Source organism: Ptiloglossa arizonensis, chromosome 1 (assembly GCF_051014685.1).
Source record: "Ptiloglossa arizonensis isolate GNS036 chromosome 1, iyPtiAriz1_principal, whole genome shotgun sequence".
NCBI lineage: Eukaryota > Metazoa > Arthropoda > Insecta > Hymenoptera > Colletidae > Ptiloglossa > Ptiloglossa arizonensis.
Window position 1 is genome coordinate 32,420,295 of NC_135048.1, and position 22,810 is coordinate 32,443,104.

Genomic DNA, 22,810 nt, shown 5'->3' on the forward strand with positions numbered 1-22,810 from the left:
CGCCTCGTGGACTCCATTCTCCGATGAATCGTCCATCATAGGCAAATATGACAACCGGGCAGCGCCCCCTACAATGGGGATCGGCACCGTGAAAAATCTCGCTGTACTGACTCTGCAGATTCGGACCGCGTCGATCGTTGTGGTGGGGGGAGCCCAGTGCCGACCGGCGCGGTACGCGATGCGCAGAAGAACGACGACACCGTTCAATGGACGAGCGGCGGCCGCGGCGAGCTCAGAATGTCGGAAACCGGGGAACGAGCTTTCAGGAGAAGCGGAAATCGTGACCGGTTTACTCGCAACCGAACCCGTTTTTCGAACCGTTCTCCTCCTTCCAGGAAGTAATGGGATTCACCGTCCGCGATCGAAACTACGGTGGAAAAATTAGACTTTTCTTTTCTTTTATTTTTTTTTTTACTCGGGAATCGAACGATTTTTCCACCGGTGACGACGGACGATGGACAGAAGCTAGGTTATTGGTCACGATTGCGTGAAATGTAGGAAATCGTTAAATATGAATATTTTCGGGTTACGAACGAAGGAAAGTGTAGACGAATGAAAGTAAGTATTGATATAAGAATTATTGATCGAAGTTAAAATCAATTTTGTTAATGTAATTGATTTATGAATTAATTTTTAGATATTAGTATTTTAAACAGTTTTAGACTTGGAAAATTAGGATTAGACACACTGTTGTGAAAGTAAGTTTTAGTAATTAATAAATAGATGTAAAGCGTTGAAAATTGAAATTTTATCTATTGTTAATTAGATTTATTTATTGTTGTTATTAAGAAATTAAATTGAATAATAATTCAAATCAAAGTACGTTTGTATTTAAGTTTTCACGAGTTACGGTTAAATTTTTGAAGAGTATATTTTAAAACAAAATTGAAATTGGATTTAAGAGTAAAAATTTTCGATTAAAATATAATTAGTGTACAAATCGCCCGTTAATTTCGTATTTCGTAATTGATGTTAATTAAATTTATCAGTATTAATAAATACGGCACTAGGTGATAAAATAATTTAATGAATGTTAATAGTAATTTCTAATAAAGGATGACACAATGTGAATATAATAGATTGTTCGATAAGTTTCATCGAACGACGAAACTTATCGAACAACCTAGTATATTGTATAGAAATTTTCTTTTACTTTTTTACAGATTCACAATTCGCTCGAAATCAAATCGCTCGCAGAGGGGTAACATTTTCCCGCGCCACGATCGCGCGAGCGTCTTCGAAACTGTGACACGTATTTTCCCGCGAACGAGACCCTCGAAAGTTTGCAAATACGCGTAGAAACGACGACGCAAAGTCCCTACCCGGTGTTCGAAAACAGCGATCGTTTCGTAAAATTCCAAACTATTGGCTCGTTCGGAAAGTCGTTTCGTTTTTTCTCGTGAAAATGAAACACGATTTTTTCAGTGCGTTGACACATTTTATTAGATTATACTCCATTTTGGAAAACGAAATGACTTCCCGAACAAGCCAATGCTAGTTTTTCCGCGTGGAGACTGAGAGTATACACCGTGAAAAACGGATCGATGGAAAAGCAAGACGGTATCGATCGTATCGAAACGAGCCACGGGTCTATGATTAAAACTATCCGTGGAACGATTTAAAGTATCCGAGTACAATACTCTCGGTGACTAATGAAAACCGAAGCTTCGTTCGAAGCTCCAGTCCTGACCGGCTCATCGATCGAGAGCGAAGAAACACGGTGACGACGATTCGCGATAAACGACAACGGTTTGGATAAGAAAAAAAAAAGAAGAAGAAGAAAAAACTCGAGGAAACCGAGCAACCAGTCGACAAGGTCCACCTCGCTAGTCGCGGATCGCATATCTGAGATTTCTCCTGGATTCGCCAAGGAGGAAATTATTTTTTCCGTTTTGCCGGCTATTTTTGCGCCGGTCTTGCGCCCAAGGAGTTACTGACCTCTGGCCAGTTCGCGGTACGGCGATCGCCTATTTTTAAACGCACGAAAAATGCATAGTCTCCCTTTCGAAAGAACTCGACGAAACGGAGCACGGAAGACAAGCGGGGGAGAGCGGAGGGGCACGGAGGGGCGCCCGAGAGAAAGATGAGACAGACGAGAGACGAAAACGGGACAACGAGAGAGGGGGAGAGCAGAGAAAGAAAGAGAGAGAGAGAGAGAGAAGGTCCAACGTGGTCGATGCTCGAGGAAAAATTTATTTCGAAGCGGCCACATGTCACGGTCAAGAAAACTGTCTCCTTTTCCCGAATTCTTTAAGTGTACACCGCGGTGGAGGATCGTTTATTTATTCTCCGCGGTCTAAAATACGTCCCGTGGCAACAACGGCCAGACGACGACGTCCCAGAAGGATTTTATAACGCGGTCCGTGGTGCCGCTGGAGAACAAATCACCGAACGTTCACCCTCGCTGACAAACAGTGGCGTCTGATTATCCGCGTAAAGTGGCGTCGATCTATTTTCGGTCGCGTTTCTCACCGCGAAACGATTGTCTCGGCGACGCGGCCGCTTGACGAACACGGGACGACAAAGCGCGAGATTTGAAAGAACGCGGGCCGCTGGTGGCCACGGTGATTGGTTGCGCGGGTGAGGTGCGCGCGGTGATCGAATTAGAAGGGGAACGCGCGAGTGCACTGCGTCGCGTGTCCCCGCGAACGGTATAGACGCGATCCGATGCTAATTGCAACGATCGGGAAACCCGAGCTTGCTCGCCGAGCGTGTAAATCTTCACTCGAGCCGATTCGAGTGTGTATTCGGTGCCGAGGGATTGTTAAGTGTTTAGAAAATATTGTTGCGAAGTTTGTTACGAAGGTTGGATTGATATTGTGTTATCCAAGGAACTATTGGGTATTTAGGAAAGGTCGTTGCAAACTTCGTTAGTGAAATATCGAATAAAAATTGTATTCCAATTGTATTCTATACCTGAGGGATTGTTAACTGTTTAGAAAATATAGTTATTAAGTTCGTTACGAAGGTTGGATTGAAATTGTATTATCCAAGGTTATTTAGAAAACTTCGTTATGGAAATATCGAATAAAAATTGTACTCGATACCTAAGGGATTGTAAAGTGTTTAGAAAATATAGTTGTACACTTTGTTACAAACATTGAGTTAAAATTGTTTTGTACACCCAAGGGACTATTGTTTAGAAAATGTAGTTACAAATTTCGTTACTTGAACATTGAATAAAAATTGCATTGGATACCCAAGGAACTGTTACTTGTTTAGAAAATGTAGTTGCAAATTTCGTTACTTGAACATTGAATAAGAATTGCATTGGATACCCAAGGGACTGTTACTTGTTTAGAAAATATAGTTACAAATTTCGTTAACCGAACATTGAATAAAAATTGCATCGAATTCCCAAGGAACCATTGCAAATTATTTAGAACAGACAGTTGCAAACTTCGTTACGGAAATATCGAATAAAAATTGTACTCTATACCTAAGGGATCGTTAACTGTTTGGAAAATATAGTTAGAAATTTTCAAAGTGCTCGAGTAACCGAGTAAAAAAATTTTAACAACGAACCAAAGTCCAAACCGGACGATGTAGCTTTTGTTTCGAATCTCAGCACTTGACTTGGAAGATTATCTTTGCCGTGGTTTGAACTCTCGATAACGATTTACCTAAGAAGGGACTCGTTTATGAGTAATTAATTATGCGAGAAGCTCTAGGATAAAGTTGTCCTCTAACTGAAGTGTTATCGCGTACCGGTATAGTGAAGTGGTAAGATGCTTCATAAACGCAGTGATAGAGAACCGTGCGCGATTTTCATTATCGCTCGTACCTCGATAATAGTTCGAGAACTGTCCTCTTTAAATGGAGCTCCGCGAACTGAAAAAATTCGTATCGCGTTTCCAAAAATCCCTGTACAGTAACATTTTCCAAAGTTAAAAATACGACACCCCAAAGGTGTCGTACTGATATTTTCCACCCGAGTATTTTTACTTAATCGTAGAACTATACATTTCTTATATTACTTAAATACTCCACTACCTCGTTTAATGAATTCCCTCGATTTCAGAATTTCGTTAAAAATAAATCAAATATTTCCACTCCTTTCATTACACTCAATATCGCCTTTAACAAAATCAAAGAACGACGTATAATTTTGCACACTCGTACGGAGAATTCAGTTGCTCAAAACGAACGGAAAAGCAAATATTTTTCGCCAAATCCGATCCGGTAAAAATTTTCTTACGCTCGAGAGGGGATCGCTACCGAGAAAGACGAGGTCCTAGGTGGCCCAATTTCACGTTCCCCGAAACGAAGAAACGAACGAGAAGAAGAACGCGGAGGAGTTACGTGTGATGGTTTTCTGAACGAGTCCTCTTCGAGAAAGCCATGACGCGTACTAATAAGGACCGAGGAAATCAGTGGCGGACCCTGACCGGTTCCTCCGTACGATTTCCGGAAACGGGGGCTGAAACTGACCGGTCTACCTGTTCGGATGCATCTAGCCGGCTCGGTGGCTCGCCAATTTAAAAGTAATTTTCTTCTCGGACCCCTTGAAAAAAAAGAGAACGCGATCGTCTCTTCCCACGGTTGGTGGTCAGCTGGTCTGCGTCCACGGACGACGATCCGTGCCGCTCCCGTCTTTCTCTATCATTTCTCCGCCGCGCCCCTGCACTGCGCCCGCGTTTTCTGTTTTTTTACGAATTTCGATTTTTCTACCTGGGATCTATTCCCCGGGTCATCCGAGCGCCGGCCCAGGTCCCGTGATCCTTTACAGTTACGCAACGAGATCCGTCCAGGCGGATAAAGCGGAAAGGTTTATTATTCCTTTCACGGCCGAGCTAACTATTACCCCTGGATCTTGCCCGATTCGTGGACGTTCCAATTTCAAGGACGAGTATCGCTCGGATACGTAATTTTAAAGACAGCTCTGGTCGATGGTAGCTTGCGCGCGCAAATATTTGACTTTAAGCCGTTTGTTCCCTCCCTTCGCGTTTTGTATAATATTTTATACCCGAGTTAGAAAATTCGGTTACTCGAAATCGATTGAGGGGAAGAGTGCACGAATTCGAAACGTGGAAACATTTTACAAGGAAGATTCGCTCGCATGACATCGATAGGGGAAAAATTGTCCACGAACGTAGAAATTTTCTTACCCTTCTTATCTCAAAGCGGGGGTAGCTGTGCTGAAAATATTTCTAGCACTTACTGTCGAGAAAGATTTCTACAACCGAATAATTCAACAATCGATCACGTCCGAGGTAGAAATCAGCGAATGGGAAGCGGACGGTTAGATAGCAGCTGAAGGGAGTGAATTTTTCGAAAAACGATCGCAGGGTCACGCGAGACGCGAGATCTCGCGATACTCAGGCAACGATATCGTGTCACAGGGTTGACGAACAGTGAGAGGGGCCCGATGGAGGAAGGTCGATTGTAAAAATCGATCGAATGAATGGCCGAAATTCGATCAAAGGACGAATCTCGTCGGTCGAACGTCGACGAGCCGTTCTCTCACGAGAAACGTCGAAGAACACACGTGGTCCGTCGCCCCCGGGCGTCCCCCTGCGTTTTTTTTTTCTTCTCCTCTCTCTTCTCTCTCTCCTCTCGGATCGCTTTTTACAAACCTCCTCCCTTCTTTTTTCCTTCCGTGGGCCCTAGGATTTTTTTCTTACCCCTTGGCCGGCCATCTGCCGCTACGGAAGGGGCGGCCAAGATGCAGGATCCACACGAGGGGTTAACCGGGCCAGAGGGGAGGGGTAAGCGAAGAAGGACGCTCGGCGTCTACGCCGTGGTAGGAAGGAGCGACGCGGACAGAGACACCACTGAAAGGAGAAGATGAGCCGCAGAGGAGCTCCGTCACCCTGGGCTAACGGCTTAAGTCCCAGTTTCGGCTCGGAGCGGATCCATTGCGCAGCCTCCGTCCGGTGACTCCAACGGATGCGGCACAGGACCCCGTAAGATATCACGTGAAACAGAAAATTGCTCCGAAACGTAATCCGCTGGAATTAAAGCCAAATTGGACAAAACTCTCCGGTCATTCCGCGTAATCGACCAGAGAAATCGGAAACGGGGCCAAACGGTACACCGTTTTCAATTTGGTGGTATCGGGATCGTTCTTCGAGGGTTAGGTCTGGGCCTCCAGGGGAAGAATTATTTATTCGATCGCGTTTTCTCAGAGTCGACAAATAGACAGACTTTATTTGCGGCGAGAGTTTAGGTGTTTTTGTTTTAATAGGTTATTAATGAATTGAGCATGCTTTTTTTAATTTTTCCAAAATTGTGTCTTTCAGAATCTTCTTCGGGGATTTGATTATCTGATCATATTTTCTCAGAGTGGACAAATAGAGAAAATTTATTTGTCACGAAAGTTTAGGTATATTTTTTTTAATAGACCAATATTTTTTAATAGGACTATTTTTCAATGTATCATATTTTTTTTAATTTTCCAAAAACTGGGCCTTTCAGAATCTTCTGCTGGGTGTTCCCTCGTGTCTCGAGAGGAAGAATTAGTTATTTGATTGCATATTCTCCGAGTCGACAAATAGAGAAAATTTATTTGCAGCGAAAGTTTAAGTATTCTTGTTTTAATAGACTTTTCTTTAAATTTTCCAAAAATTGTCTTTCAGAATCTTCTTCGGGGACTTAATTATCTGATCGCATGTTTTCAGAGTGGACAAATAGACAATCTTTATTTACAATGAAAGTTTAGATAATTTTGATTCATTAGACTATTTTTGAATGAACTATTTTTCAATATACCATATTTTTTTAATTTTTCAAAAATTGTACTTTTCAGAATCTTCTGCAGTGTGTTCCCTCGTATCTCGAGGGAAAGATTTAACCATTTATTTTTCTTAACAGACTTTCCAAAAATCGTCGTGCCTTTCAGAATCTCTTTCAAGATATACTCGATCGAATCTTACAAAGTTCACCTTTACTCTAGATTCAAGCTAATTTTGTTCTCTCCCTAAATGACAAAATAAATCGGTAACATCGTACAAGAATCCTCTCCAAGTATTTCCTCGCATCTCTAAACAATCAATTGTTCCTCGGTCTTATATTCTTCGATTCTCGGACCTCGAACAATTCGCATCTACAATTCGCTACGATTTTCGTTACATCCTCGACTTTCCAAACAGACCTAACCCAATACATTTACCTACGGTACCCTCAGTGTACGGGATAAAAAATCCTAGAATTAAAAAAAAATGTTCCTCGTCCTGTCCGTGGTCGAGCTCCTCGACTGAGGATCGCGTCTTCGCGTTCCCAAGGGTGTGTTTCCAAAATCAACGGTACCGCTCGGTCCGTTCTCACGGAGAAGCGAGCGTGATTTTCCCCGAAAAAGCTGCGGGAAATTTTTCATCCGGCATCGTTTCCTCGCCCAGGACCGCCGGTATTTTAATTTTTTTTCTCCCCCTCTCCCCCCACCACTTCTTCTCTTTTTTTTTTCGCTTCTCCGCGCTCGTATGTTCCGTTGTCGGGGAATCTGTGCCAGTCGGGGTACCGTAAACGCCTCCCCGGTCTCACCCTCGGAACCTGCCCCCCTCCTGGTCGTTTTTTTACGCCGCACAAGGTGTTTCCGTCCTCGCGCTCAAGTTCCGGTGCCCCCTCCCCTTTTTCTCTCGTTCCTCCCCGGCCTGCAACCCCACGGTCGAATCGACGTGAAAAAACAGACACGGTGCCCCCTGCCCTCTTTCGTCCCCCTCTCGGCATCTCGGAAGTCGCACGTTCGCGCGCGCTACGGATCGTGATCGACGGAATCCACCTAACCGCGTCGCGACGCGTTCCTACTACCCCAAGCAGACAGGACGCTCTTTTTTTTCTTTCTTTTTTTCCTCCCCACCACTCACCGTTCGGCGACGTTCACCCTCCCGTTTCGCACCGCTCCTTCTCCTCGTGAGAGTTTTTTCATGCAAAACTGGACATGGGAAAAAACGCGTCTGCGGATCGTCGAGTGGACTCGTGAGACACCGCGAGAGGAACGATCGAAGCGGATAAATCGTCGCGCGACGACACGCTGCTAGTCGATTCGCACGGTGTGTCGTAACAGTCGGTGGAAGATTGTTCGAAAATCTTTTCCGAAAATTGAATTCCAATATCGAATCATCGGGCGAGAGAACCGAAAAGGATCGTTTCGGATACTCGCACGATTAATCGGATAATCGAGTGCGATCGAGTACAACGAGGCACGGATGCACCGATAAACACCAAACATCGATCGTCGTGAAATCAACCGATCGATCCCGTGGTAGTCGAAAGATTCGCGAAAAAATGTAATAAATCAACCAAGGTGCTTGGAATTCCTCCCGAATGGTGTTGTTAATTTTTTGGTATTCGTCGAGCCATAGAGTAGAAGTTCACCCCGTGGTTGGTGATTCAGAGGGCCGATGAATCATCGATCGAGCGTGGCCGTTGGTGATTCGCGAAACGGGGTAGCCCGGAAGCTGAGCACGTTAATCATCGCGGCGGAAGGAGGATTCGCGGGGTCTTCGACTCGGTCTGTAAAATTTCCCGTGGTACCGCGTCGAGATGGAACACATGAACGCGGAAACTGGTGGCTGTCCACGAAACGACGAGTCTCGTGAATAAAACGGCTCGTCTCGCGGTTCAACGACCCCTGACGGACCGGGACAAGATCGTCGCTCGACGATCGAGCAGCTGCGACCTTCTTACTGTAAATTAGTGATCGACCGAGCTGCGAATTTTCCAGCGAAGATCAACCACCGTCTTTAAATAGCCGTAGGGAAAATCTACGAACGAAAATACCTCGAAACCGCGCCGAGGGAAGGAGGATCTTTCCTTCCCCACGCGTCGAAACGACTTTCCGGAGGAACGTTCCCGGCACGCAGGACCAGAGCTAACCCTTGAGAGAAGGATGGTCCAAACACCCTTGGCAAGGGGTCTGTCTCTGGTTATATTTGGTGTCTGACTCCTCTCGGGGACACATGCCGCATTGGCGTAGCCGTGGATGGTCGAACGTAATGGTCACTGTCTGAGATTTTTTTCTTTTAGGGACAATTTTCCAGGTGTCGGTTGCTTTTAGATGGTCACTAGACGAGGATAGAGTAACTTTGGCGGTACGAGTTCGTCGAAGGTAGTTCGTTTTGTTTCTGGTTCATTTGTGTATTTCGAGAGACATTTCGACAGTTTCACGTCACAAATCGACTTGTTCCACGTTCTGAAGAAGATCGACCCATAAGTGGTTATTTTCACGTCGTTGATCAAACGTTTGTTAAGCGTTTTTAATCCTGGTGACGGTACTGGGTGAGTTCGTTGTCGAACGAATTTCAAACACGATGTAAAATCGTTCTCGGTAAACGTAGGTGAGAGTTCTCTCATTGTTTCATCGCATTTTCTCAGAGTGGATAAATAGAGAAAATTGATTTGTTACGAAAGTTTAAGTACATTTTTTTAATAGACCAATATTAAGATATTTAAGATTATTCTTAATACACCGATCATCGAATGTATTTTTTGTAGTTTACGATAACCTTTCGGTTTATTACTCGTGTATTACCACCCCCGCGCCTACTCCTGTATTTATAGATCCCATCTCGGTGACATTTCAGCTGTTCGACGTACCACCGATTATTTTATTGATGCACGTCGATAAGAAAATTGTATTTCCCGATCGACGAGCGAACATACTCTAACTCTTGTATCTTATAAGAGAATACACCCTATGTCGAAAGGTTAGCGAAAGTAGTGGATACCCATTCCTACGATGCGATATCGAATTCCTTGGACCGATAACTGTGCTCGAAAGTACTATCCACCTGGTACTTGGAAGTCTGAATACATTAGAAATCTACGCAGCAAATGTGACTTAATATCCTCTTATCCTAGCTGAATACAGTCTAGACTGTATATCTGTCTGGAAGGTATACTCGTTAGTCGGTTATCTACTCGGCTCTACTAATTATTCAAATCTATCGTAGACGCTCGTACTATCTACTCCACGGAACCACCCAACGCACAGGACTCACGAAACCCTCGGCATAAATACGTCTGAAATCTACGCGTTCACCTAGATACGATGTTATCCCAGTTGAATCGCTCGATTACTCATTAGTCGGTCGTTCACTCGACTCTTCTAATTATTCCAATCCATCGTAGATACTCGTACTATCCTCCGTGGAACCTCCCAACGTCAGGACTTACGAAACACTCGGCATAAATACGTCTGAAATCTACACAGTCATGTAGGTCTGATATTATCCTAGCTGAAGCACTCGGTTACTCGTTAGTTAGCTATCTACTTGGTTCTTCCAATTGTTCGAATCTATCAAAAATATTCGTACCGTCTACTCTGTGACACCTCCTAACTTCAGAACTCGCAAAACCCTAAGCATAAGTAGGTTTAACATCTACACAGTCAGATCTAACGTCATTCTAGCAGAATACAGTCTAGAATACGTATATCGCCAAAAGTTGCATTTGGTTGGTTGTTAGTTACTCATCTACTCGGTTCTTCCAATTGTTCTAATCGTCAGAAATACTCGTACCATTTACTCCATGGAACTTCTCAATGTCAGAACTCGCAAAACCCTCGGCATGAGTAGTTCTAACGTCATTCTAGGCGAATACAGTCTAGAATACGTATATCACCAAAAGTTGCATTTGGTTGGTTGTTAGTTAGTCATCTACTCGGTTCTTCCAATTGTTCTAATCGTCAAAAATACTCGTACCATCTACTCTATGGAACCTCCCAACGTCAAGGCTCGCGAAACTCCCAATATAAATACATCTAAAATCTCCACATTCACCTAGGTCTGATGTTATCCTATACTGAATCACTCGATTACTCATTAGTTAGCTACCTACTCGGTTGTTTCAATTATTCAAATCCATAAAAACTACTCGTACCATTTACTCTACGGAACCTCCCAACGTCAGGACTCGCAAACCCCCTAGAATCTACACAGTCAGATCACTCTAGCCGAATACAGTTCTAGAGTATTCTACGCTCCTTGTTTCATCGTACTCAGCTTGCCTATTCGATTCTTCGATTATTCGAATCGTCAAAAATACTCGTACCATTTACTCCACAGAACCTCCCAAAGTCAGAACTCGCAAAATCCTCGGCATAAGAACGTCTAGAATCTACACAATCAGATCTAACGTCTCTCTATCCAAATACAGTCCAGAGTATCTCTTAAAAAGCTACACTCGCTTGCCCCTTGTTTAATCATACTCAGCTCGCCTATTAGATTCTTCGATTATTCGAATCGTCAAAAATACTCGTACCATCTACTCCACAGATGGATCTGCAAAACCCTTAGCATCGGTACGTCTAGAATCTACACAGTCAAATCTAATATCTCTCTATCCGAATACAGTCCAGAGTATCTCTTGTAAAGCTACACTCCCTCGCTCCTTGTTTCATCGTACTCAGCTCGCCTATTCGATTCTTCGATTATTCGAATCGTCAAAAATACTCGTACCATCTACTCCACAGATGGATCTGCAAAACCCTTAGCATCGGTACGTCTAGAATCTACACACTCAAATCTAATATCTCTCTATCCAAATACAGTCCAGAGTACCTCTTGTAAAGCTACACTCGCTTACTCTTTCTTTCATCGTACTCAGCTCGTCTACTCGATTCTCCAATTATTCGAATCGTCAAAAATACTCATACGATCTCCTCTACCTACGAAATCTTGGAACGTCAGAGCTCACGGAGACCCCATCAACGACAAAGGCTCGCGTTAAGTCCAGGCGCGAGGGCTGCGATATCAAAGCGGCTGTCCCCCGTAAGACGAACCGCGGAATATCCCCACCGTTCGGTGGGTTCTCCTCGAATCCCTTAACACCTGGGCGAGATTACTCGATCCTCGCGGCATTCAACGAAGCGATCTCTTTTCCGTTGAGCGGCGGTATCTGGCACAGGAGCGAAGCGTACCAGAAGCCTGCAGTGCGGTTTCAGGCGACCTCTTGACCATCTCTGGTCACCGATATACCAACGCGACGCGCGCAGCCGCTTTGGGGACGCGTTTGCTTTTATCTCCGGGCCTCTGGCGTCCCTCTTTTCCCTCTTGGTTTACGACGCGTCGAGGGAGGGAGGAGGACGGTTGGCCGGGGTTGGTCGTAGGGAGCGAGAGAGCGCGAGCTGTTCGGCTTAGGTGGCGGGGGACGCACCGTGACGAAGACGGAGATACGTACTCGTTGCAGGATAGAAAAAGATAGATGGAACGCGATAAACTCCCACGAAGAGCTGGACGCGGGCAACGAAAAGCGCACCGAAACCGTTCCTCCTCCTCCTCCTTCTCGTCGTCGTCGTCTTGGTCGTCGTCTTGGTCGTCGTCGTCGGTGCGAGGCACATGTGCACGTCGCCGAGTCGCCAGACAGATCTTTTTTGTCCCGAAGTAAAAATAATCTTTAAAACCCCGAACAGGATGCGTTGTTAGGGCAGGGGACGAGGAGAGGACGGCCGAGAGCGAACGAGACGGAGGAGTCCGTGCCGGGCATCGTCACCAAGATGGTCCACGCGGCGTTTTTTCACCCTTTGGACGCTCGGCGCTCCTGTAACGGGTGTCCGAAATTAACAATCGCGCGCACCCGTCGGGTAACCGTACCGAGGCGTCCCCATCTGTCCCGAACGCGTAGATTCGACGTGGATCGTGCCGCTCCCCGAGATCTCGAGCTTTCGAAACGACCGCGTGGACGATCATCGACCATCGACCACGACCACGTTACGGCTACCTCGAAACAGTACCGTGTCGTATATACGTACGTGGCGCGGTGGCCGAGGCGTCTTTCCCGTGAGTTCGTCGTTTCGTTAATCGGGTTCCCTCGGCGCTCCTCGGGACGGAAATTCGGATGTGTTGCAACCGCGTACGCCGGTTCGTTGTAAATTATGTAGCGATCACGGGACCGTGTTCGTGTTCGTCGCACGGCGTTATCGCGGTCTGCTGTTTGACTTAACTAGGCGGCCGCGTTACTAAATGGCACACGTGTCCACACATGGCGCAAGCGGCACAGCTTTGCTACGAGTTACGTGGAAAATAAAGAAATCGACCGAGCCGCACCGTCAACCGCCGATTGTACATTTTTAGACCTCGTCGATGCCACAACGGTCCGAGCACTACTCCCGGCGAGAGACGATTACCCGCAACGAACAATCACGGCGTTATTGTTCGCTGGTTGCGCGCTGCCCGCTCGCAACGTCGGTTTCTCTTTCATTTCGAGAGAAGAGTCTCGAGTAAAAGATAAACAGCGCGCGAGTTACGCTTCTTCGAACCGAACTATCCGAATCTGGATCGCGCGACGCGAGACTCGCCGATTCGATCGATCGAAATTCGAGAGCTCCGTTTCGCTCGGAACGGTTAGGTCGAATCGCGCGAGTGGTATCGAGAATCGAAATTCCACTCTTACGGATTATTTTCCGCGTGGTTTTCCTTCCGGTTGTAAAGAACCGAAATAAAGGGCACGGGAAACGTTTGTGGGCATTTTTCTCCGTGGTTTCTCATCCGGCTTGGGTCCCCAATTTGGAAATATTGTCAACTTTGTCTCGTACTCGAACCGAGATTCCCTTCCCGTAGGATTCTACTCTTTTGGATTATTTTTCATCGTGGTATTCTTCGCCGCGTACGAAGACGAAAATTAAATTTGCAAGGGATGTTTGGGAGAATCCTCCGTGGTTTCCAGTGCGGGTTAGATCTTGAATTTGAAAACATTATTATGTTTATCTAGCGTTGTACGCCGTGATACCAAAACCGAGAACCTTCCATAGGATTCTATTCTTTTGGATTATTTTTCCCTGTGGTGTTCCTTCCGGAGTTAAAAGATGAGAATAAAGTTTGCAGCAAGTAGTCGTGAACATTTTTTTCTCCGTGGTTCCTGGACCAGTAGGTTTCGGTATTTGAAAATTTTACCATTTCGTAATATGTAAACATAGAATTCTCCCCATAGAATTCCACTCTTCCGGATTATTTTCCCCGTGGTTTTCCTTCCGGTAATAAATAACCGAAACGAAGCGTACGGGAAACGTTTATGGGAATTTTTTCCCGAGGATTCTGATCTGGAATTTCAAAGTACTACCATCTTTATCTCGTGTTCGATACCGTGATACCAAAACCGAGACTTTTTTTTCATAGAATTCCACTCTTTCGGATTATTTTTCCCTGTGGTTTTCCTCCCGATAGTAAAAGATCGAAACGAAGTTTGCAGCGAATAGTTGTGAGAATTTTTCTGCATGGTTTCTATACCAGTAGATTTCGGTATTTGAAAATGTTACCATCTCGTAATATCAAAACCAATAATCCTCCCCATAGAATTCCACTCTTCCGGATTATTTTTCCCCGAAGTAGTTCTCCTTCCTGCGTTAAAAGACCAAAACGAAGTACACAGCGAATAGTTGTAAGAATTTTTCTCCATGGTACCAGTAATAATTTCTCTTCAGTAGTAACATTTCTCCATGTACCAATAGATTTCGGTATTTGAAAATATTACCATCTCGTAATATCAAAACCAAGAATCCTCCCCATAGAATTCCACTCTTCCGGATTATTTTTCCCCGAAGTAGTTCTCCTTCCTGCGTTAAAAGACCAAAACAAAATTCACAGCGAATAGTTGTAAGAATTTTTCTCCATGATTTCTATACCAGTAGATTTCAGTATTTGAAAATGTTATCATCTCGTAATACCAAAACCAAGAATCCTCCCCATAGAATTCCACTCTTCCGGATTATTTTTCCCCGAAGTAGTTCTCCTTCCTGCGTTAAAAGACCAAAACGAAATTCGCAGCGAATAGTTGTGAGAATTTTCCTCCATGGTTTCTGAACCAATAGATTTCGGTATTTGAAAATGTTACCATCTCGTAATACCAAAACCAAGAATCCTCCCCATAGAATTCCACTCTTCCGGATTATTTTTCCCGAAGTAGTTCTCCTTCTGACGTTAAAAGACCAAAACAAAATACACAGCGAATAATTGTAAGAATTTTTCTCCATAGTTCCTGTATCAATAGATTTCGGTATTTGAAAATGTTACCATCTTGTAATACCAAAACCAAGAATCCTCCCCATAGAATTCCACTCTTCCGGATTATTATTCCTCGTGGTTCTCCTTCCGTCGTTAAAAGACCAAAACGAAGTACACAGCGAATACTTGTAAGAATTTTTCTCCATGGTTTCTGGACCGATGTGCTCCGGTATTTGAAAATATCGCGGTGCCTTGGAAACAACGGAGCAAGGTAGACTCGCACCGGAGGAGTGACCGTATAAGACCTCTTCCTGTGCGGGGAATCGTAGAAACCCACGGGTTAAGACGCGCGGAAAAATTGCATGAACTTGCGGACGTTTGAAACACAGTGCCCCACGGTAATGAATGTGGGAGTTTCACACGGGTCAACGGATCGCTGCGTTTTCTAGGGATACACACGAGATGCACTTGGAATTTCTCCTGGCGCAGACCGGCCCGCACTATATAGCGTGTACATCCGTAATAAACAGGCTTGATAACTTATGCATTCCAAATAGACGATACGATCTATCTGGCACTGCAATAAATACGACGCGCGCTGGATACCGCGGTTATAAATTCCCCAACATTTTAACCGAGACCCCCCACCCTACACCTTGTACCGCTGCCCAATAAAGTTGTCGCTGCGGCTGAACGGTCAAACGAAGGATTAGCTCAAAATTAGATCGATCGACGATTCCTTCGACGGGAATAATGCAACGGAGAACTCGTTCGGGGAATAAATTTGAAATCGAGAAAGAATTGAATTTAAAGAACGCGCGTTGCCAGAATCGTGGAACGGAACTATACAAGATCGAGGAATTTTACGGTTTGTCGTGCGTTTCGGTGGAAATTTAAGATCGAGAGGGTATCCGAGGATGTAGGAAAAATTTATTAATAATATGTAACGGTACGATCGATCATCTACGGAATAGTTTAGAACCGTAGAATCGTGTACGCGTCTTCGACGGATCGAGGAATTTTACAATTTTTCATGGCGTCCGAGTGGAAGTTTAAAATATCCGAGTGAAGGTTAAAAAAAGAAATACGACGTAGAATTGGTCATCCACGGAGTATTATAGAATTTTAAAAGTGTACAAAGGCATCTTTTACGAATGAAAGATTCCCACAATTTATATTTATACTCATGTCCGAGTGGAAATTTAAAATATCTGAGTAATAATTAAAAGAAAATTGTGTATAAGAAAATTGATCACCCTCTAGTACGCACACGCGTTTTCGTCGAATTAAAGAGTCCAAGAATTTAAATTCATTCTCGTGTCCGAGTGGAAATTTAAAATACCGGAATAATAATTAAAAAAAGAATTATAACACAATTGATCACTCTGTAGTACCCACACGCATTTTCGTTGAATTAAAGAGTACAACAATTTAAATTCATTCTCATATCCGAGTGGAAATTTAAAATACCGGAGTAATAATTAAAAAAAAAAGAACAACGCAATTGACCACCCTGTAATACACACACGCGTTTTCGTCGAATTAAAGAGTCCCACAATTTAAATTTATTCTCATGTCCGAGTGAAAATTTAAAATACCGGAATAATAATTAAAAAAAGAAATATAACACAATTGATCACCCTCTAGTACACACACGCGTTTTCGTCGAATTAAATTGCCCCAAAATTTAAATTTATTCTCATGTCCAAGTGAAAATTTAAAATACCGGAATAATAATTAAAAAAAGAAGTACAACACAATTGATCACCCTGTAATACACACACGCGTTTTCGTCGTATTAAATAATTTCGCGATTTATTCCGCGCTCCACTAAAACTCGGCCATCGAAGAACGTGGAACTCGAAGCTTTGGAAAAGGTATAAAAAAGTGTAACCGTATTAGTTTTTTCATCCCGCTGCGAGCGATCGGGCCCGTTTTCCGTGTTCTTCCGACCCAGAAACCAAGAGGGAGGGGTCCCCCAGTGCCGAAAACGTTTCCCAGGCCTTGGGGCTGTCCTGTTCGCGCCGCTCCTCGACGAAGGATCTGAAGTGACTTTCGACCAACCTGAGGAATTATCTGTCGCGGTTCCTGCCACGGGTTCCAGGGTCCTGGACAATGTTCCAAGGACCTGTCCCCGATATCTCGACCAATCTGTGAAACGAGACCGCTTTCGGGCGCGTTGCTCGTGTACAGACTGCGAACCGCGTTTCCATCGAGTTTTCTCGCGGTATCCGCCTCAACGAAGCCGAAACGACTCGGTGAAATAAGCAACGCGAACGATATCGATGGTTCGATGCGAAGTAATAGGTGAAAGAAGTTGGTGGAAGTATTTGTAAATTTGTAGACATTGGTATTAACATTACATAGTAAGGAGCGAGATGCATCTCACGATCAAAACGTATCGATCGTGCTACACTGGATTTCGATTAGTCGTTGAACAGTACTACGCTGCACAATATTGTTGAGCAGTACTACGTTGGAAGGTACTACATTGAATGGTACTACACTGCACAGTATTGCTGAACAGTACTAAACTGAACAGTACTACACTGAACAGTACTACACTGAACAGTACTACACTGAACAGTACTATATTGAACAATAGTACATTGAACAGTACTAAATTGCACAGTACTAAATTGAACAGTACTACATTGAACAGTACTACACTGCACAATATTGTTGAACAGTACTACGTTGTAAGGTACTACATTGAATGGTACTACACTGCACAGTATTGTTGAACAGTACTACATTGAACAGTACTACGTTAAACAATACTACATTGAATAGTACTACACTGAACAGTACTAAAGTGAAAAGTACTAAATTGAACAGTACTGCATTGAACAGTACTACACTGCACAATATTGTTGAACAGTACTACGTTGTAAGGTACTACATTGAATGGTACTACACTGCACAGTATTGTTGAACAGTACTACGTTAAACAATACCACATTGAATAGTACTACACTGAACAGTACTAAATTGAAAAGTACTAAATTGAACAGTACTGCATTGAACAGTACTACACTGCACAATATTGTTGAACAGTACTACGTTGTAAGGTACTACATTGAATGGTACTACACTGCACAGTATTGTTGAACAGTACTACATTGAACAGTACTACGTTAAACAATACTACATTGAATAGTACTACACTGAACAGTACTAAATTGAAAAGTACTAAATTGAACAGTACTGCATTGAACAGTACTAAATTGAACAGTGCTACATTGAACAGTACTAAATTGAACAGTACTAAATTGAACAGTACTAAATTAAACAGTACTGCATTGAACAGTACCGTTCAATAAGTTTTCTCGAACGACAAAACTTATCGAATCGACCTATTACCTCTTCGTTCAAGACACCATAAGTAGAATCGAGACTACAGTGAATATTTCCAGCAAAATCGTACCGGTTCGAAATCGATCAGCTTACCCGATATATTTTTCCGTTTGTCAGTTTATCAAGGAAATAATATTTCCCCGTATCCGAACACGGTGATCGGTTCAGATCAGGGTGGGAGTTCTGCGTGCTCGAATTCGTTCGAGGAACGATTTTCCCGTCATCCTTAATTCATCGGTGAAAATCGGCACCGAACCGGCGACATTTAAAACAGCCCATTGACCACGCCGCGAAAACATCGGGAGAATTATACCGCGGAGCTCATTCGACTTTTAAAACGGACCGCTTAGACACGAGCCGGTGGGATCCTTGCTACGGTTGTTGGTTCCCTCGAACAACGTATTCGTCGCTGGCGACGCCACGGATTCGCGCCGCGATTACCGATGCACGCTCGTCCCCTTCGAACTTCCCGTAAACACGTACACCGTCGAATCGCAGAGAAAGTGGAGTAGACGAGTGTACGCAAGGAGATACCTGCTCTCTCACATTAATTATTCCGTGACTAAACCCTTCATCCACGGTGGGATCGATACCCGCGACGCGGATCTTTCCACGGGATTACTCGACCAAGGATCTCGATCCTCGAGACGGAAAGACAAACGAGACCGAGACGGATCGAACGAGAGAGAAAGAACAGCGTTCAGAGTTTCGTCTTATCCTGGATTTTAACGTTCGTGGAGCCTCCAGTATGGAAAACTCCCCCGCGATGCGAAAAGATGACCATTCGAGCCGACTCTCCGCGCGAACGAACCGTCGTTCACTTTGCGTCTTTACGGAAGATCCGAAAAATCGATTTCGCACGGAACGCGGAATTCACCGTGCACAGGTATCGCGGTGAAATTCGAATTGTACAGAACTTTCGTGTGTGCTCTACTGAAAACTTCTCTGTAGAGGGAAACGAAACGACGTAACGTCTCGAGATAGGGAGCTGAGACTCGTAACCTAATACGCTAGGTTGTTCGATCAGTTTTATCGAACGACGAAACTTATCGAACAGTGCTTGGTTAGTCGATAATATTTAAATTCTGCTTGATTGGTATTATAACTTAATAATATTGTATCAAGTTGTTCGTAAATATTTTGTCGTTCGATAAAACTTATGGAAGAGTACTACGTTGAACAGTACTACGTTGAACAGTACTAAATTGAACAATACTACGTTGAACAGTACTACATTGCACAGTATTCTTGAACAGTACTACATTGAACGCTATTGCATTGAACAGTACTACATTGAACAGTACTACATTGAACAGTACTACATTGAACAGTACTATACTGCACAGTATTGTTGAACAGTACTACAGCTGCACAATATTGTTGAACAGTATTACGTTGGAAGCTACTGCGTTGAACAGTACTAAATTGAACAGTACTACACTGCACAATATTATTGAACAGTACTACGTTGGAAGGTACTACATTGAATGGTACTACACTGCACAGTATTGTTGTACAGTACTACATTGAACAGTGCTACATTAAACAGTACTGCGTTGAACAGTACTACATTGAACAATACTAAATTGAACAGTACTACATTAAAAAGTACTACATTGAACAATACTACATTGAACAGTACTAAATTGAACAGTACTAAATTGAACAGTACTAAATTGAACAGTACTAAATTGAACAGTACTACATTGAAGAGTACTATATTGAACAGTACCGTTGAATAAGTTTTCTCAAACGACAAAACTTATCGAATCGATCTACTATATTACCTCTTCGATCAAAACACCGTAACTAGAATCGAGACTACAGGTATTCACATTGAGGTTTATTTAAACGTTACTCGAGACTGGACTTTAATTCTGCGATTTTGATTCGCGATATTGATCATAATCGGTAACAGCTCCTCGTTCTTGTTTAACGTTCGTCGCCGACACCGTAAAAGTACAGTTTCCATTAACCCGACGAGGAAACCTGTCGTCGGATTCGCTACTCGTACCCGTATGCAACGCGAAATAAATTGCTCTCGATAAACGTAACTCGAAGCACCGTAAAGGTGACCGGTCTCGTCGGCGGTGAATCGCGTTCGACGAACAGGGCCCTTCTCCGAAAGAATAAGAAGAGAAAAGAGAGAGAGAGAGAGAGAAAAGAAAAGAAAAGAAAAAAAAAAGAAAATGGAAACGACGACCGTCCCAGCGGCAAGGATACCAGAAGAAATTTAGAACAGGCCGCGGGTAACGCGAGTACAACAAATGTGACACCGATCGTCAACAAAAGGCTGGCGCCGCTCCAAGCTGCGTTAACACGCGCAGAAATTACCCCGGGTAATTTGAACGCCTGACCAGCGTTAATCGCATCGTCACCCTCTGAAAACTAACGGCCTGCGTATTCCGAAAACTCTCGAGCCCAACTTCCTCCCCACCATCCAGCCACGGAAACCTGGGAACCGTTAAAACAGCGTCTGGAAACCGAGCGATCGTCCCGGGGCACTGTTGCCTAATGCGTACCGGCTCGCTTAAATCCTACCTTCGGTTTCTTCGTTATTACGAAGAGCGCGATAATACGACCGCTCTGCGAAACGTGTAACGAAACACGGAGAAAATATCGACGCGCGATTCTTACCACTTTTGAAATCGTAAGAATTTTTCCCGTTGTTACCGGTTTAATGAACCCACGACGCGTTAAATAACGGAAAGTATGGGGGAATGGTTGCAATTGTAGCAATTCGACGGTGAACGTGTAATTGAATACGTAACTTGACAATGAAAAATATCGAGGGAAGATTCCTTCGAGTTGTAAACGTCTCGAGATGTCGAATGCGCGAACATCGAGATTCGTGTAACTCGCAGGAACGTAGAATATTTTAGTTCGTTACGAATCGAACTCTTCCGATACTTGAATGGTATCTGTACGATTTCTTTGTATCGATTGGTAGCATTCGTAGATTCTTCTTTAGAGATGTCTCGAGTGAGTAACGCGCGATCAACAAAACGAGTGTGAAAAAATACTCGAGTAAATTCACGTAATCGCAATTCGTGGACGATAGTTACCTTCCAACGGTCAACGACGTGATTCGAGCGCTGCAAGAACGTAAACACAAATAAAAAATCAAAATAAAAAAAAATAAAAATTTGGAATCCACTCGGAGCGGTGTCCGTTAATCGCCGACGGACCTCCTCGGAAATGAACGCGGTCGCGTACGGGCCGGAAACGCGCGAATCGAGCAAGAGAGGAGAATCATCGAAGCATCGCGAGTGGACGCGATTAATTGGCGAGCTCCGTCGCTCGTGGTTGGCCCCGTGAGCGAGAACAAGCGGCGAAAACATCTCCGCGGGGGATCGCGGGGGTTACCGGCGCGGAGTACGGGACGAGGAAGCTGTAGAAGGAGGAGGAGGAGGACGAGGAGGAAGGAGGGAGGGTGGTAGCTACCGAAAAAAAAACCGCGGCTACCCCCGGTCGCGAAACACCGAGGAGATCGCGCGCCGCGTCTCCGAAACTCTTCTCCTGCCGCGAAACTCGCGACACAGCCTGGACAGAGAAGAACGATCGAGGTGGGCAGAGGAGTGTGCGTCGCTCGAGGGAGAGAGCGCGAAACCGCGTTCGGCGGAGGGTCGGTCGGGGTGGGGGACGGTTAGGGACACGTACGCGCGCGTACAGAGCCGCGGGAGCACGGTAGCGCGGGCGCGCGGGCGCGCGGGCGAGCGGGCGGGCGGGCGGACGGGCGAGCGGGCGAGCGGGCGAGCGCTCGGGCGGTCGCGCTCACACAACCGGAGAGAGCCGCGTCTCTCTCTCGACGCGCGCGTATACGTGTACGGCCGAGAGAAGGGAGACCGAGAGAGCCGAGCAGATGCCACCGGGCAGACAGAGACGGGCAGCGGCCGACCGAGAGCGCCGAGCGCCGAGCGCCGAGCGTCGAGCGCCGCTGCCGCGACCGGCACGGTGGAGGGGGACCGCGTTACCCCCACCACGGGGGTGAAAACTACCCCGAGAGCGCGTGGGGTGTCCGGCCTCGGCGCCGAGCCGAACCGAGCGCGTCCGAAGCGAGCGCAGTGCCCGACACACCAGGTCCCGCACGGCACGACTAGGCGCACCGTCCGGCACAGTCCACTCAGAGATACGACCCATGCTGGACCATCGTCGCTCTGGTCCACGCCGGCATCAGGCATCCAGCATCCGCGCGTCAGCCCGCACGAGACACCAGGGCCCAGTGGACGACGAGCACGGCTCGCGACGCCGCCGTCCCATCGCGACCGGAAGAAAGAGGGACCACCAGCCTCCTCGACGGTGCACGAACCAGACTCGACGCTTGGCCGAGCGGAGACGCGTGTCGGACGACGATACCTCCTCCCGATCTCTGCCGCGCGGCGACTCGTATCCGCGAGACCGCCGACGAGTACGGTGCAACGCCGCGTAAACGCCTCGAACGACGAACGCGATCGGCCTCGATTCTCAACTCGGACAGTGCCGATACGCGAGGACTTTCGGTTTCGTTCGTCTCGTTTCGCGTAACTCGCACCCTGTTGTCCGCTTAACCCCCCGTAGTGACCGATGATCGGGGAAAG